Source organism: Neovison vison, chromosome 6 (assembly GCF_020171115.1).
Source record: "Neovison vison isolate M4711 chromosome 6, ASM_NN_V1, whole genome shotgun sequence".
In the NCBI taxonomy this organism is placed as follows: Eukaryota; Metazoa; Chordata; class Mammalia; order Carnivora; family Mustelidae; genus Neogale; species Neogale vison.
In genome coordinates, this window is record NC_058096.1 from 75652957 (window position 1) to 75666403 (window position 13447).

Below are 13447 nucleotides of genomic sequence, written 5' to 3' on the forward strand. Positions count from 1 at the left end.
CTCCTCCCTCTACCCAAATAAGTCCCAGATCTGGTTACACCAGCTGTTCAAGCCACTGCCCTTCTTCTGTCTTATTTGTCACACGGACAGGAACCCAGGATATACAAGCTCTACTCTTATCCCTCTGTCTCAGCATTGTCCAGACTCAAGTGAAGCCACCTTTCATGCCTGATCAGAAAAGGTCAATCCCTTTTGGAGCCAAGAGGAGGGGAGGAGCAGTCAAACCAATGTGGGATGGAGGGGGGACCCAGGACTCAAATTCTGCTCCACTGGAGCACTGACCAGATGGACAGGACTTCAAGTCACATTTAAAAATGAGAAAAGTTTTCTTAAAAAATACATATTTACAGATAATCTTAAAGAGTGAATTTATTCTCATGTAGTTTCTGCCACATAAGTCTTAATGGGACCATTTGACCGTAGCCATTTCCATGTAGTCATAATAATTATAAGTTGTTAGTACTTCAATTATCATGGTAATAGCAAATAATATTTATATGTTTTACAGACTACAAAACAATTTCACCTGTACAATTATACATGAATCTTACAGTAACTCTGAGAATTGGTGGACAAGCCTTAATAGGTATCATATTATACAGAAGAAAACAAAGGTTCAGGAAACTGTGCCTTGCCAAAGGTCATCAACTTGTAAGAAGAGAGCCAGAACACAAACCCTGTAGTGCATCTATGTTTTCATATTATATTTCTCTCATAACTTATTTTTTTAAAGATTTTATTTATGAGAGAGAGAACACAAGCAGGGAGAGAGGGAGAAGCAAACTCCCCACTCAGCAGGGAGCCCAGTGTGGGGCTCTATCCCAGGACTCTGAGATCATGACCTGAGTTGAAGGCAGATGCTTAACCATCTGAGCCACCCAGGTGCCGCATCTCATAACTTACCTTTTAAAATATTTACTTATTTATTTATTTATTTTAGAGAGCACTGCAGGGGCAGAGGAAGAGGGAGAGAGAGACTCTCAAGCAGACTCCCTGCTGAGCCCAATGTGGGGGTGAATCTCACGATCCTGAGATCATGACCTGAGCCAGAGCCACCCAGGTGCCCCTATTTCTCTCATAACTTCTTAACCAAATCAGAGTCTTAATTGCTTCCTTCTTTGTGAGATTACAGAATTCTGTCCCTCAAAAAGGGAGAGGAAGAGGATATTTCTAGTTCTTTTTCCTCCATTGACCTATCCCTCTAACATCCTTTCACAATTGCTTTGTCATCTAATGGCCACTCAGTGCACAGAGCCTCCTAAAACTTAATTCTAGTTGTCCCCTCCCTCTCGTTGAATAAATGAAAACTCAGAAGTGTTGGAGGATACTTAAAATGCAGTCAAACCCCAATTAATGGAGTCCTTGCATGTATTAAAGAGCCCTTTTGTCACGCGAATCCTCACTACTAATTAACATGGGGCAGGCAGTCCCCACTTTTTTTTAAGGGTTTTATTTCTAGAGTTATTTTATAAATTGGTCATTTGAAAGTCTGAATGTGTTTTGTTATAGAAAAAAAAATATTACAAATGATGGCTAGTAAAAAAAAAAAAAAAAATGATGGCTAGTAACTACAGCCATCCTTGGGTGTGTCCTGGTCCTCAAGTTGAGTCTTTCTAGATCCTTCGAGGACTGGTGTGGGAGAAGGAGAACACAGAAAGCGGGTACATGTGTTCTACAGGAGCCGCAAGAGGAGGATCTTGAAGGGTCAAAGCATTTCCTGTGACTTCAGGACTACCTGGCTGGGGAAATGTACATTTTCTATATCAGACATTCTCAAAATGTGGGAGGAAAAGTAGTTAAGCCCTCCTCTTGGCTGCAGGTAAAAAATTATGTTCACGTAAGCAAAAGGAGCAGTTATAAGGATCCTGCATGGAACACAAGGAAGTGCATACCTCCCTCTTTCTCCCTCGCCTTCCCTCTCCCTCTCTGTCTCTTGTCTCTGCTTCTCTCTACCTTATCTACATCATTGTTTCTGGACAAATCAGCTTTTTCTGCTCTTCAATCTACATGGTACATGGTTTTCTATGCCTCAGAATTACACATATTATAAGTCATTCTTCTTTCTTTTTTTAAAAGATTGTATTTGTTTATTTCAGAGAGAAAGAGAGTGATCCAGAGCTAGCACAAGTGGGGAGGGGGAGGAAAGGGATAAGCAGGGTCCCTGCTGAGCAGGGAGCCCAATGAGGGGCTGGATCCCAGGTTTCTGGGATCAGGACCTAAGCAGAAGGCAGACATTAATGGACTACACCACCCAGGAACCCCTGCAAGCAGTTCCTCTTAAGAGAAATGGACTTTTGCCGCAGGTCTAAATCCCCAGGGAAAGGTCTTTGATTGGTTTAATTTGAATCAGGTGCCCATCTTTGGACCAATCACTTTTGATGGGGCGGAGGAAGAGCAAGGGCAAGAATAAGTGCAAGGAGCATAACCGCAAAGGGAAGACAGGAAGCCACCAGAAAAGAAGGTTCAGGCAGAGAACGCCAGAGATGGAATAACTGCCTGAGTTCATATGCTTGGTGTTTCTCAACATGAACAGAAGTCTTTCAGCTGTTTGCCTTTTAGAAATGAATCAACAAAATAGTTGGAGGAACCACGTGGTGCTCTTGACAGCTAAACAGTTTTAGGGCTACCTACTAACCTAGAGGCTGCACATTGCAATTCTACTAAATCATCATTTCCCACTTTTTGAGCAGAGATTTCAGGCAAGAGACATTCATTCTCTTTTTCTCCCACCTGTCAAAACTGTGGGTTTCACAGAAGGGAAAATAATCTGCAGATATTTGAGAAGAGTTTTACTTAAAACACCTTGATAAAATGCCAAAGGAAAAGTGAATGAGACGATCCCTGAGATTTAGCTACCACTTTACCCAAAAAAAAAAAAAAAAAAAAAAAGTCCCTAACTACTTTCTCTGAAAGCATCAATCAGGCTGTTAGGCTGTAGAGCTGGGAGTTCAATACTGGAGGTCATAATAATTTAGACTTTGGCTAAAATTAAATACAATATAATATAAAAATAAAACTGGGAGCGCCTGGGTGGCTCAGTGGGTTAAGCCTCTGCCTTCAGCTCCAATTGTGAACTCAGGGTCCTGGGATCCAGTCTCCCATCGGCTCTCTGCTCAGCAGGGAGCTGGCTTCCTCCTCTCTCTCTGTCTCCCTCTCTGCCTACTTGTGATCTCTGTCTGTCAAGTAAACAAATTCTTTTAAAAATATATTAAAAAAATAAAAAATAAAACTGGTTAATGGCCTGCAAGGAAAAAAAAACCTCTAGAATTTTAGTCTTCCACTTCTCTTGTAATTATTACAGTACTGCCTTAACTAATCAAATACGGCAACATAGACCTTCAATGAAAAAGGACTAAGTTGTGATGTTGATTGAAACATATTCTTAAGGGAGAAATCTATCTCTTCTGTCTGTCCTGGGGACAGGTATATTACATGTCCCAGAACTGAAGCTTCATTATGTCACATCACAAGATAAGGTCTTTTTTTTTTTTTAATGTTTTTGTTTTTAAAGATTTTATTTATTTATTTGTCAGAGAGAGTGAGCACAGGCAGACAGAGAGGCAGGCAGAGGCAGAGGGAGAAGCAGGCTCCCCACTGAGCAAGGGGCCCGATGTGGGACTTGATCCCAGGACCCTGGGATCATGACCTGAGCTGAAGGCAGAGGCTTAACCAACTGAGCCACCCAGGTGTCCCACAAGATAAGGTCTTAAGTTAGAAGTGAATGGATTCCATTCTTAGAACAAAATTTGTCACCAAGAGAGGGGGACCCTTTGGATGAATTACCCAACAACTCAGGAGCAACAGTTACCGTCATTCCTCTGCATAAGCTCCTCCTGACACTCTACTCACCAGAAGACATCGCAGGGCTTTCAGAACATTTTTGTGTTAGTGTTTGAACACCCCACAAAGAGACTGCCAAGAAATAAGTCTGTTTGGCTCAAAGGACAGACACAGTCTGGTGGTTAATTTCCTTTTTGCTAATGAATCCTCCCTTTGACTTTCTGGACAGCTTGACCAAATAATTTTGGAGGCCAAACTTTACAGCCTTCAAAGCAAACTGTTGGTATGAAAGAGACCAGACCATTTTACCTAAAATTGCCAAAAACCTTTGTGCCAAGGCCAGATTTTTACCCTTAGACAATCTTTTCTGTTTCACCAGTACCGTTAGGGGTTGTTTTTTTGGGGAGAGGAAATAAGAACCCCACATACAGGCATCTTCCCACCTGGACTTATTTCCTTGCAAAGGAAACCTCTTGGTGACCACAAAGTCCCACCAAAGAAAATCCCAACCAAGTTTATTCCTGTTCCAGTTTCATTAATCCACAGCTTGGAGCAGCAGTGTGTAGCTGGTCTGGGAACAAGACTGCTCTTTCTTTCAGTTATCACAAATCCATCTGAACTCAAAAGGGCCTCACTTAAATCAGGAATTTCTAGTGTTCTCAAAATGTCATGTCATTTGAATTTGTAGTTCGATGATCTAAAGGAAACAAACAAGATCCCTACCACTGGCATCCAGTGGGAGAGCAAAAGGAGGGAACCATGAAAGTAAATCCAGAAAAACACTGAAAGTGAACTTGTCCTTCAGCAAACAGACAAAATGAACCTCTAAGTTCTAGACAACACTACATGTTCTGTGACTCCTCTGCAGAGTTTAGTTAGAGTAAATTGGCCAGCAGAAATACCTGTGTTATAAGGTAGTTATCTGTTTAATCTTCAGTATTCAAACTTTTCATCAAGAAACAAACCAAAAAAAAAAAAAAAGGAGAAACAGATGATTACTTGGAAAATAACTAGCAAGAATGACTTGTGGGTCAGTTCAGATCCACCAGGAAGCAGATACCAAGATGGAATTAGATGAGCAAGAAATAGATTGGGGGAAATGCCATAAAGAATAAAGGACAGGGGCACCTGGGTGGCTCAGTTATTTGAGTGTCGACTGACTCTTGGTTTCAGCTCAGGCTGTCAATCTCAGGGTCATGCCTAACTGGAGTCTGCTTGGGACTCTCTCTCTCCCTGTCCTTCTGCTCCTCCCTTCTGCTCTCTCTCTCTTTTTTCCTAAAATAAGTAAATAAATCTCTTAAAGAAAAAAAAAAAAAAGGAATAGAAGAGAGAAGAAGGAAGACTAGGCCAGGACAGCCTTGAGATTACCGAGCAGGTCTGACAACTGTGGAAGGAGGAAAGTGAAGGAAGGAGGGTGGGGTAGAAGTGCCTCAGACCACAGCACAGCTTGAAGAAAGTCCAAGCCAGGATGATGGGAAACTCTAGGTCAATGACTGACCATCAGGAGTGTCCCAGGATGGGCAAGGGTGGCTCAGCTGTAGCACATGGCTGGGTTCACTCACCGGGAGACTGAGGAGATCGTGGCCTTCCCCATGGGCATGATGAAGTAAATGCACCGGTGTGGTGGCGGGAGCTGTTGGTTGACTGCTCTCATAGGAGATTCTCTCCTGAAGGGAGCTGGAAATGGGGAATCCACACAGCTTTGACCACAGTCTATACTAACTGCATCAAATGGAGAGAAACAGTCTATACTGACTGCATCAAACTCCTCCATCCGTTTCAGGATGCCATTCTTCCATGGCTCTCAAGGACCTCTCTTGAGGGGAAACTAGGTGGGTAGTGAGACAAGCCACAGTCCCTGCTGTGGCCGCAGGTCTCGAGGCCAGAGCTGGCATTTATCTTCTCTCTCAGCTCCACTCTCCACCCTACGGTCTCCACAGCCAATGCTATCTCCTCTGCAGGTGCTGATGGCTTGCCTACCTGGTGGGGAACTCAAACCCTAATCTTGAAGGGGGCCCAAGCCCTTGGACTCACACCCTTCTCAGGCGAGGGCTGCTGAGTATGTGCATACCCTGTTATAATGGAACAAAATAAGCCCCAGAGGTACCAAATGGATCATCCAATTGTGCACATTTCTTCCTGCCTACCCCCTTTACCCCTTTACCCCAGCAGCCTTTACTCCTGCTGCTCAGGGTCATTGACCCCAGCCAGAATGATGGTGACTTATTTGCTGTTGGCCCCTGGACGCAGGAGTCTAAAGTGCATACGCGCCCTACACAGATTCTAATTAAGTGGTACTGTTGTCATGTCCCCTAGTAAGAATGTAGTCCCTTTGGGGACCTGGACCTCAAACCCTATAGATTCCAAAGTTGTGAAGAGGGGAAGCACAAAGTTCCCCCAAAGGATCACTGGGAGTCATATTAAGTGGATTCACTTTTGCTTTCACCCCTTTGTTCTTAGACTCATGCATTCTTCCTGTAAGTGACATAATATCATCAGGAGGTCTTTGATTTGGTGTATACACGGCACCTTGGAGGTTGGCACCCCATCCCTGCAGAGAATTGCCTAGAAGCTGGTGTTTATCTGTGGCATGACTATCAGGTTAGCTGATTCTAAATATTGCAGTATGTAATACAATCAGTGCAATTTATATCCAAGGGGTTGTTTCTGCACCTCCTTCAATGCAAAGTGAGTTCCCTGATCAAGTGCTATGTTGTGTGGGATTTTACGTCTATGGATGAGGCATGCTGTAAGTTTCCAGATAGTGGTGCTAACTGAGGCTCTGTAGGCACGAAAAACAAATCTACATTCAGAATAGTTATCTATTCCTGTGCAGACAAACTGGATGGAGGGGACCTACTATAGTCGACTTGCCAAATGGCTGGTTGGACTCTTCTAGGAATAGCGCCATATTGGAGACTGTCTCCACTGTTGGTACACTGAACATTTAGAAGCAGCAGAAACTAGATTAGCTTTGGTAAGTGGAAGCCCATGCTGTTGGATACATGCATAGCTTCTGTCTCTGTTACTTTTCTTTTTTTAAATTTTTTTAAAGAATTTATTTATTGGGGTGCCTGGGTGGCTCAGTGGGTTAAGCCTCTGCCTTTGGCTCAGGTCATGATCCCGGGGTCCTGGGATCGAGCCCCACATCGGGCTCTCTGCTCAGCGGGGAGCCTGCTTCCTCCTCTCTTTCTCTGCCTGCCTCTCTGCCTACTGTGATCTCTCTCTGTCTGTCAAATAAATAAATAAAATCTTTTAAAAAATATTTTATTCTTTTAAAAAAAGATTTTATTAATTTGAGAGAGAGAGAAAGAGCATAAGAGGGGAGGATGGTTAGAGGGACAAGCAGACTACCCCCTAAACAGGAAGCCCAATGCAGAACTCAATCCCGGGACTCCAGGATCATGACCTGAGCCAAAGGCTGTCCCCTAACCAACTGAGCCACCCAGGCATCCTGTCTCTGTTACTTTTCATTTGTCTATCATGTCAGTTCTGGGATGGTTGATGGTAAAGACTGGTTGCCACCAACTAGCCAAATCCATTTTGTCTACTCTTTTTTTTAGTGCCTCTTCAATGGTGAATACTTTTGAGTGGTCATTAATTTGTAACACAAAATCTTCATACTTCATGCCTGCTCTCATAGATTCGTCTACACGCTTCTGCTTCTGACCTCTTGGTCTTCAGTGTTCCAGTCCTTTCCCTTTCAGAGTCATTCAGGAAAGTGTGTATATTTGCATCTCAAGCAGTCACCTCTCCTTCCACACAAAGTAAATAAGCTTGGAATCCTTGAAGCTCTATCCACTGAGAAGTTTCTGAGCCACTGACCATTTTTGTCTTGTACCCACATACTGACCAACTGATTCAGTTGGGCTTTTCCTCCCCCTGGCTGAGACCTTACAGAGAATGAGGGCACCTGTTATGTGTATGGTGGATGACACAAGGTCTGGGATACCTACTCATGCCATTTACTTACACCCTCTGATCCTGCTCAGGCTCCATCTCAGATGGACCACTACTCTTGGGCCTGATCAATTGTATGACTTGATGGATCCAAAAGAATCCAGCTTAGAATAGGCAGTTCTAAATGCATGCTCACTTAGTGCCCCATGGCCAAGGGCTGCATCTCCACCAGGTGCTGGTAACACACCAGGAACTGTTTCTCAAAAGATGTACAACTCCCTGCTGCAGACAACATGGCCTTGCTTTAGAAGTCCCAGCAACTATGTTGTTATTCTCCCACTGGGACTTACTATACGTCCTATGCTGTATTTTTTCCTACCTCCAACACTATAGGCTCTGCCGGGTGGTTTGGTAAAGTAAGAGTGTTGCTCACACCACAACCTGTACTTGCTGTAGAGTCATTTCGAGCTCTGGGTCTCTCCCATAAATAAAGACTTCCATAAATCCTAATGTGTGGGCTACAGTAAGATTCCTAGATATGGACTATGTGCCTCTAGTACATAAAGAGACCCACCAGGCACTGTGTTCCCTTTTTCATAGTATGAGGTGCAAGATAACATCACTCTGTGTTCTACTTTGCAGAGGTTGTCCCAAATTGCCCCTGACTACTGAATCCTTATAAACTTTACTCAAGTGGCAGATTTGTGAATCTTCATAGAGTTTGCTCCCCATCCTCTGATGTGAATGTCTCCTCCCAGGGCTTCCAGCATCCTAGCCAATATCTTGTTCATTCTGCCTGATCAGCACAGTGTCACTGATGCAATGAATCAGAGTAATGTTCTCTGGGAGGTTGAGATGGTCCAGATCTATATAGGAACTACAGATAACAGAGGGAAGAATTAACCTGTCCCTGGGGGGAAAACTACAAATAAATGTTGTCCTTTCCACGTGAATGCTGTTTCTGACCCTCTTTTCTAATTGGAATGGAAAACAACTCATTTGTCAAATCAACCACTCATACCAAGTACCTGAGATCTTATCAGCAAGGAAAATGTGGCTGGCCCAGCAGCTGCAATCACGGCTGCTACTTGGTTGAGTTTGAAGTAGTGTCATTTCCTGCCTTCAGATTGGTAAATTAAACAGGGGTGTGATAGTGACCACCCACTTCCCTGCTCACTTTAGTGACGGCACTAATCTCTACCACTCTCCACTGCCATCCCCAGAATGCAATATTGGTTTTGATTTACTGTCTTGCTGGGAGTGAGCAGTTTGGCAGGGCACCATTTTGAAGGCTTCTACTTGGCCTTATCCCCCCGGGATAGTTTTTACTCCACAGGCTAGGGCCCATATGGGATTAGTCCCATTGCCAAGTGTGTCACTCTCAATTGCATTCTCAGACAGATGGATCTGCAGACCTAGGGAATCTGCTCTAAGTCAGACTTTAGCTAAAACTCCATTATTTATCTGGTCCCCATGTCCCCATATCTAACTGTAGACAAAGGGGCATAACAAAACTTCAGGGTCCAAATGTCAGTATCAACTGAGAGCTCCTATTTAATAATCCTTGAGACATCTGAATATTCTTTCTCCAGGATATAGTAACCCAAGAAAATAGCCATAGACTCCTTTGGAAATGGCTGTGAATCCTTCTAGCCTTACTTGCCACAGTGTCCCAGGGTCCCTACTCCTGAGGACCTGGCCACCTCTTCAGTCAGTTAGGCTCCTGACAACTGGCTCAGATCCAGGAACTGAGCAATGGTTTGTGATCTTCTATTGGGGTGATCAGTTGTAACTCCCTGTTCCTTTATTTTTGCCTTATTCAGATTATAGATGTTAAGCCACACACTTCAGGTTATTCTCACAGAATGTGAAGAAGGCTAAGGAATATTCTAAATGCCATCATTAAATGTCAAAGGTGACTCATTTAAAAAACAATCTTAATTGATATCCAAAATATCAATTCGATATCCAAATTTGATATCCAAAATATCCAAAATATTTAAAGCCATGAACTTTCATTTCTAGGTACAAACCAAACAGAAACTTTTACTTATGTTCTCCCAAAGATATGTATTAAAATATTCATAATTCCTAGCACTAAAAACTCTAAATTTAAAACCCCCAAATACTCTTCAAGAGTATGCTCAATACATAAATGACGAGGCACTATGTAGCAATAGAATGTAGAATGTAAACAAACTATAACTACAAACATCATACGATTTAACATCTGAAACCACCAGAGTCATTTCACCACATTCTGTTGGCAGAAAGGTCACAAAAGTCCACCCAGGTTTAATGGGAAGGACATAGATACCACCTCTTTTTTTTTTTTTTTTTTTTTTGGTAGGCTCCACACCCAGCATGGAACCCAACACAGGGCTTGGAACTCACAACCCTGAGATCAAGACCTGGGCTGAAATCAAGAGTTGAATACTTAACTGACTAATCCACCTAGGCATGCCAGCCAACTCTTGATCAGAAAGAGCAAGGTCACACGGTAAGGTGATCAGATGGGTTGAGAAATACTGATACAGCCATATTTGGAAAATATTATCTGCCACAGTAAGTTTCTTTCAATAATGTTGAATAGATGCTGGCTGAGTGAATACAAGGTTTCTTTGTAATCTGAACATTAATTCTCAGGAGCTCTACTGAAACAATGTGATATAGGAAAGTAAAAGTCACCAAATAAAAATATTCACTAATATACACTCAAGCATCTCTCTCCATTTAATACTCGAGTATCTCTGATTATTGGAAGTGGTATTTATCCACCCATACAATGCAAAATGAAAAGGTAAATCTTGCAAAAAAGAAAAGATTTCATTTCATTTCATTTTCAGTAGTCCCCCCCCTTATCCACAGAGACTATATTCCAAGACTCCCAGTGGATGCCTGAAACCACAGATACTACTAAATCACACGTATACCATATCTTTCCTCTACATATATACCTATGATAAAGTTTAATTTATAAATTACCAACAACAGGGGCATCTGGGTGGCTCAGCGGGTTAAAGCCTCTGCCTTCAGCTCAGGTCATGATCCCAGGGTCCTGGAATCGAGCCCCGCATCGGGCTCTCTGCTCCTTGGGGAGCCTGCTTCCCCCTCTCTCTCTGCCTGCCTCTCTGCCTACTTGTGATCTCTGTCTGTCAAATAAATAAATAAAATTTTTTTAAAAATTACCAACAACATTATTAATAAAATAGAACAATTATACTAATACACTGTAATAAAAGTTAGGTAAATATGGCATCTCTCTCTCTCAAAATACATTATTGTACTAGACTCACCCTTCCAATGATGATGATAAAATACCTAGGGATGAGATGAGGTGAGGTGAATGATGCAGTTATAGTGATGTAATAAGAGACTACTATTAACCTTCTGATAATACGTCAGAAGAAGGATCATTTGCTTCTGGACTGCAGTTGACTGTGGGTAGGTGAAACCCCAGAAAGCAACACAGTGGGTAAGGAGGGACTACTGAATTTGGAATCTTATGTAACTGGTAGACCAGTCAACAACTGGAAAAAAAATCAGCAATGATCACATGTTAGTGGAATCATCTGAAAATCCAAAGATTAAGTAAAGGCACTAGGGAAAATTATTGAAACCCTTTGTTTATTCCTGCTTGTTAAAGTGAAGGGTATTCTGTGTGTTGTTAAAAATTATGTGCCCTCAAAAAAAAAAAAAAAGCAATACTTAACCCAGTTTTTCATACATTTCAAGGACTAGCCCTTAGTTTCTATAATGACCTAAATTTGGTTACATATAAGATAAAATTATTTTTATAATTTTTCATTCTAATAATCAGATATAGTCCAAATCAAATTTCTTCCTGTGAAGTTTTGATCCCTTTTTGAGTGGATTAACTTCAGTGGCCTTTTTTTTCCACTACTGAGAAACAGCCTGCCTATAATCTGCATAAGCTTTCATCCTCTTCTGGGGGAGTTAAATATGAGCAACATCAATTAAAATTACTTCAGTGATAGTATTTTCAGAGCTTTCTTAGAAAGCCTATTAAGTGAAATTAAACCTGAGATCATACAAGAGTATTAGTTTTTGCCTTAGATATGAGAACAAGATGCATCTGTAGTTATCTGCCAGATATTCTTTCACCAACATTTATGGAGTGCCCGCTTTTTAATTTTTTTTAAAGATTTTATTTATTTATTTGACAGGCAGAGATCTCAAGTAGGCAGAGAGGCAGGCAAAGAGAGAGAGGTAGAAGCAGGCTACCTGCTGGGCAGAGAGCCCAACATGGGGCTCAATCTCAGGACCCTGAGATCACGACATGAGCCGAAGACAGAGGCTTTAACCCACTGAACCACCCAGGCACCCCTGGAGTGCCCACTTTTTTGCAAAAAATGTGCTAACATACTTCGGGAATTATAAAGATGAACTGACTCTGATGAAAACATTAGCATATGTTTTTTCACTCAAGGTCACTGTGAAGTTTACACCACTGTGTCTACCACCACCCCATCACCTCCACCACCACCATCAGCCCTACCACCATCATCACCATCATTACCTCTACCACTATCATCACCCCATGACCATCATCACCATCATCACTACCATCACCATCACCCCTTCCACCATCATCACCCCACCACTATCATCACCATCATCACCCCTACCACCATCACCATCCCCCCTCCACCATCATCACCATCATCACCACCATCACCCCACCACCATCATCACAATCACCCCACACCATCATCACCATCATCACCCCTACCACCATCACCCCTCCACCATCATCATCATCACCTCTACCATCATCATCACCATCACCCCTATCACCACCATCACCATTACCCCTACCACCATCATCAACATCATCACCTCTACCACCATCACCATCACCCCTCCACCATCATCACCATCATCACCTCTACCACCATCATCACCATCATCACCTCTACCACCATCATCACCATCATCACCCCACCACCATCACCATCACCATCACCCCTCCACCATCATCACCATCATCACCTCTACTGCCACCACCAGCAGAAGCCACACAGATCTAACAGTATAAACCACATTTATTATGAAAACTAGAATTAAATAAAGAACTTTACCCCAAAGTTATTTGGATAACAGCATCTCTTATTCATTTAATTCAGTTGTATTTCTCTTGGCATATATTGGACATTCCCAAATGATACACACCAAAATACTGAAAATTTCAGAGCATTTTTCAGCACTTTGACATGCTAAGAGGAAATTTTTAAGTGTGGAGGACTCATAGAAATTACTTATTCCAATTCCCTCATTTCTTAGATCAGGAAAATGAAGCTCAGAGAAGTGAAGTGACTTATGAGTCACTATGAATAGACAAGGACCGATCAAAGTAAGAACTCAATCCTCATAAGTTACTCACTCCCAGGGTTTTTCTTTCTCCTACTGTCTCCTATAGTAGGAGGACCAAGTAAAGACCATCAGTTCTGCCTGAGGACAAAGTTATCACACCTCTTAAGCGGAAAGAAACTCTCTGAAGAAAAGGAGAAAGTGCAAATCCTCTCCCAGGCGACCTTTGTTAGCTCAGTTTGTGTGGCTGGTTATGTAAATGAAGAGGCCTTGCAAGGGGATGGGGTCAAGAGTTTCCTGGGGGTTCAGCTTGGTAATGCTGTATGGCCTGGAAAGAAAATGATACTTTGCACTTGCATAATACTTTTCATCCCTCCAACAATAACAAATGCAACTTTGTAGTTTCAGCCAAATACTGCAAAGTACTTCACAAATG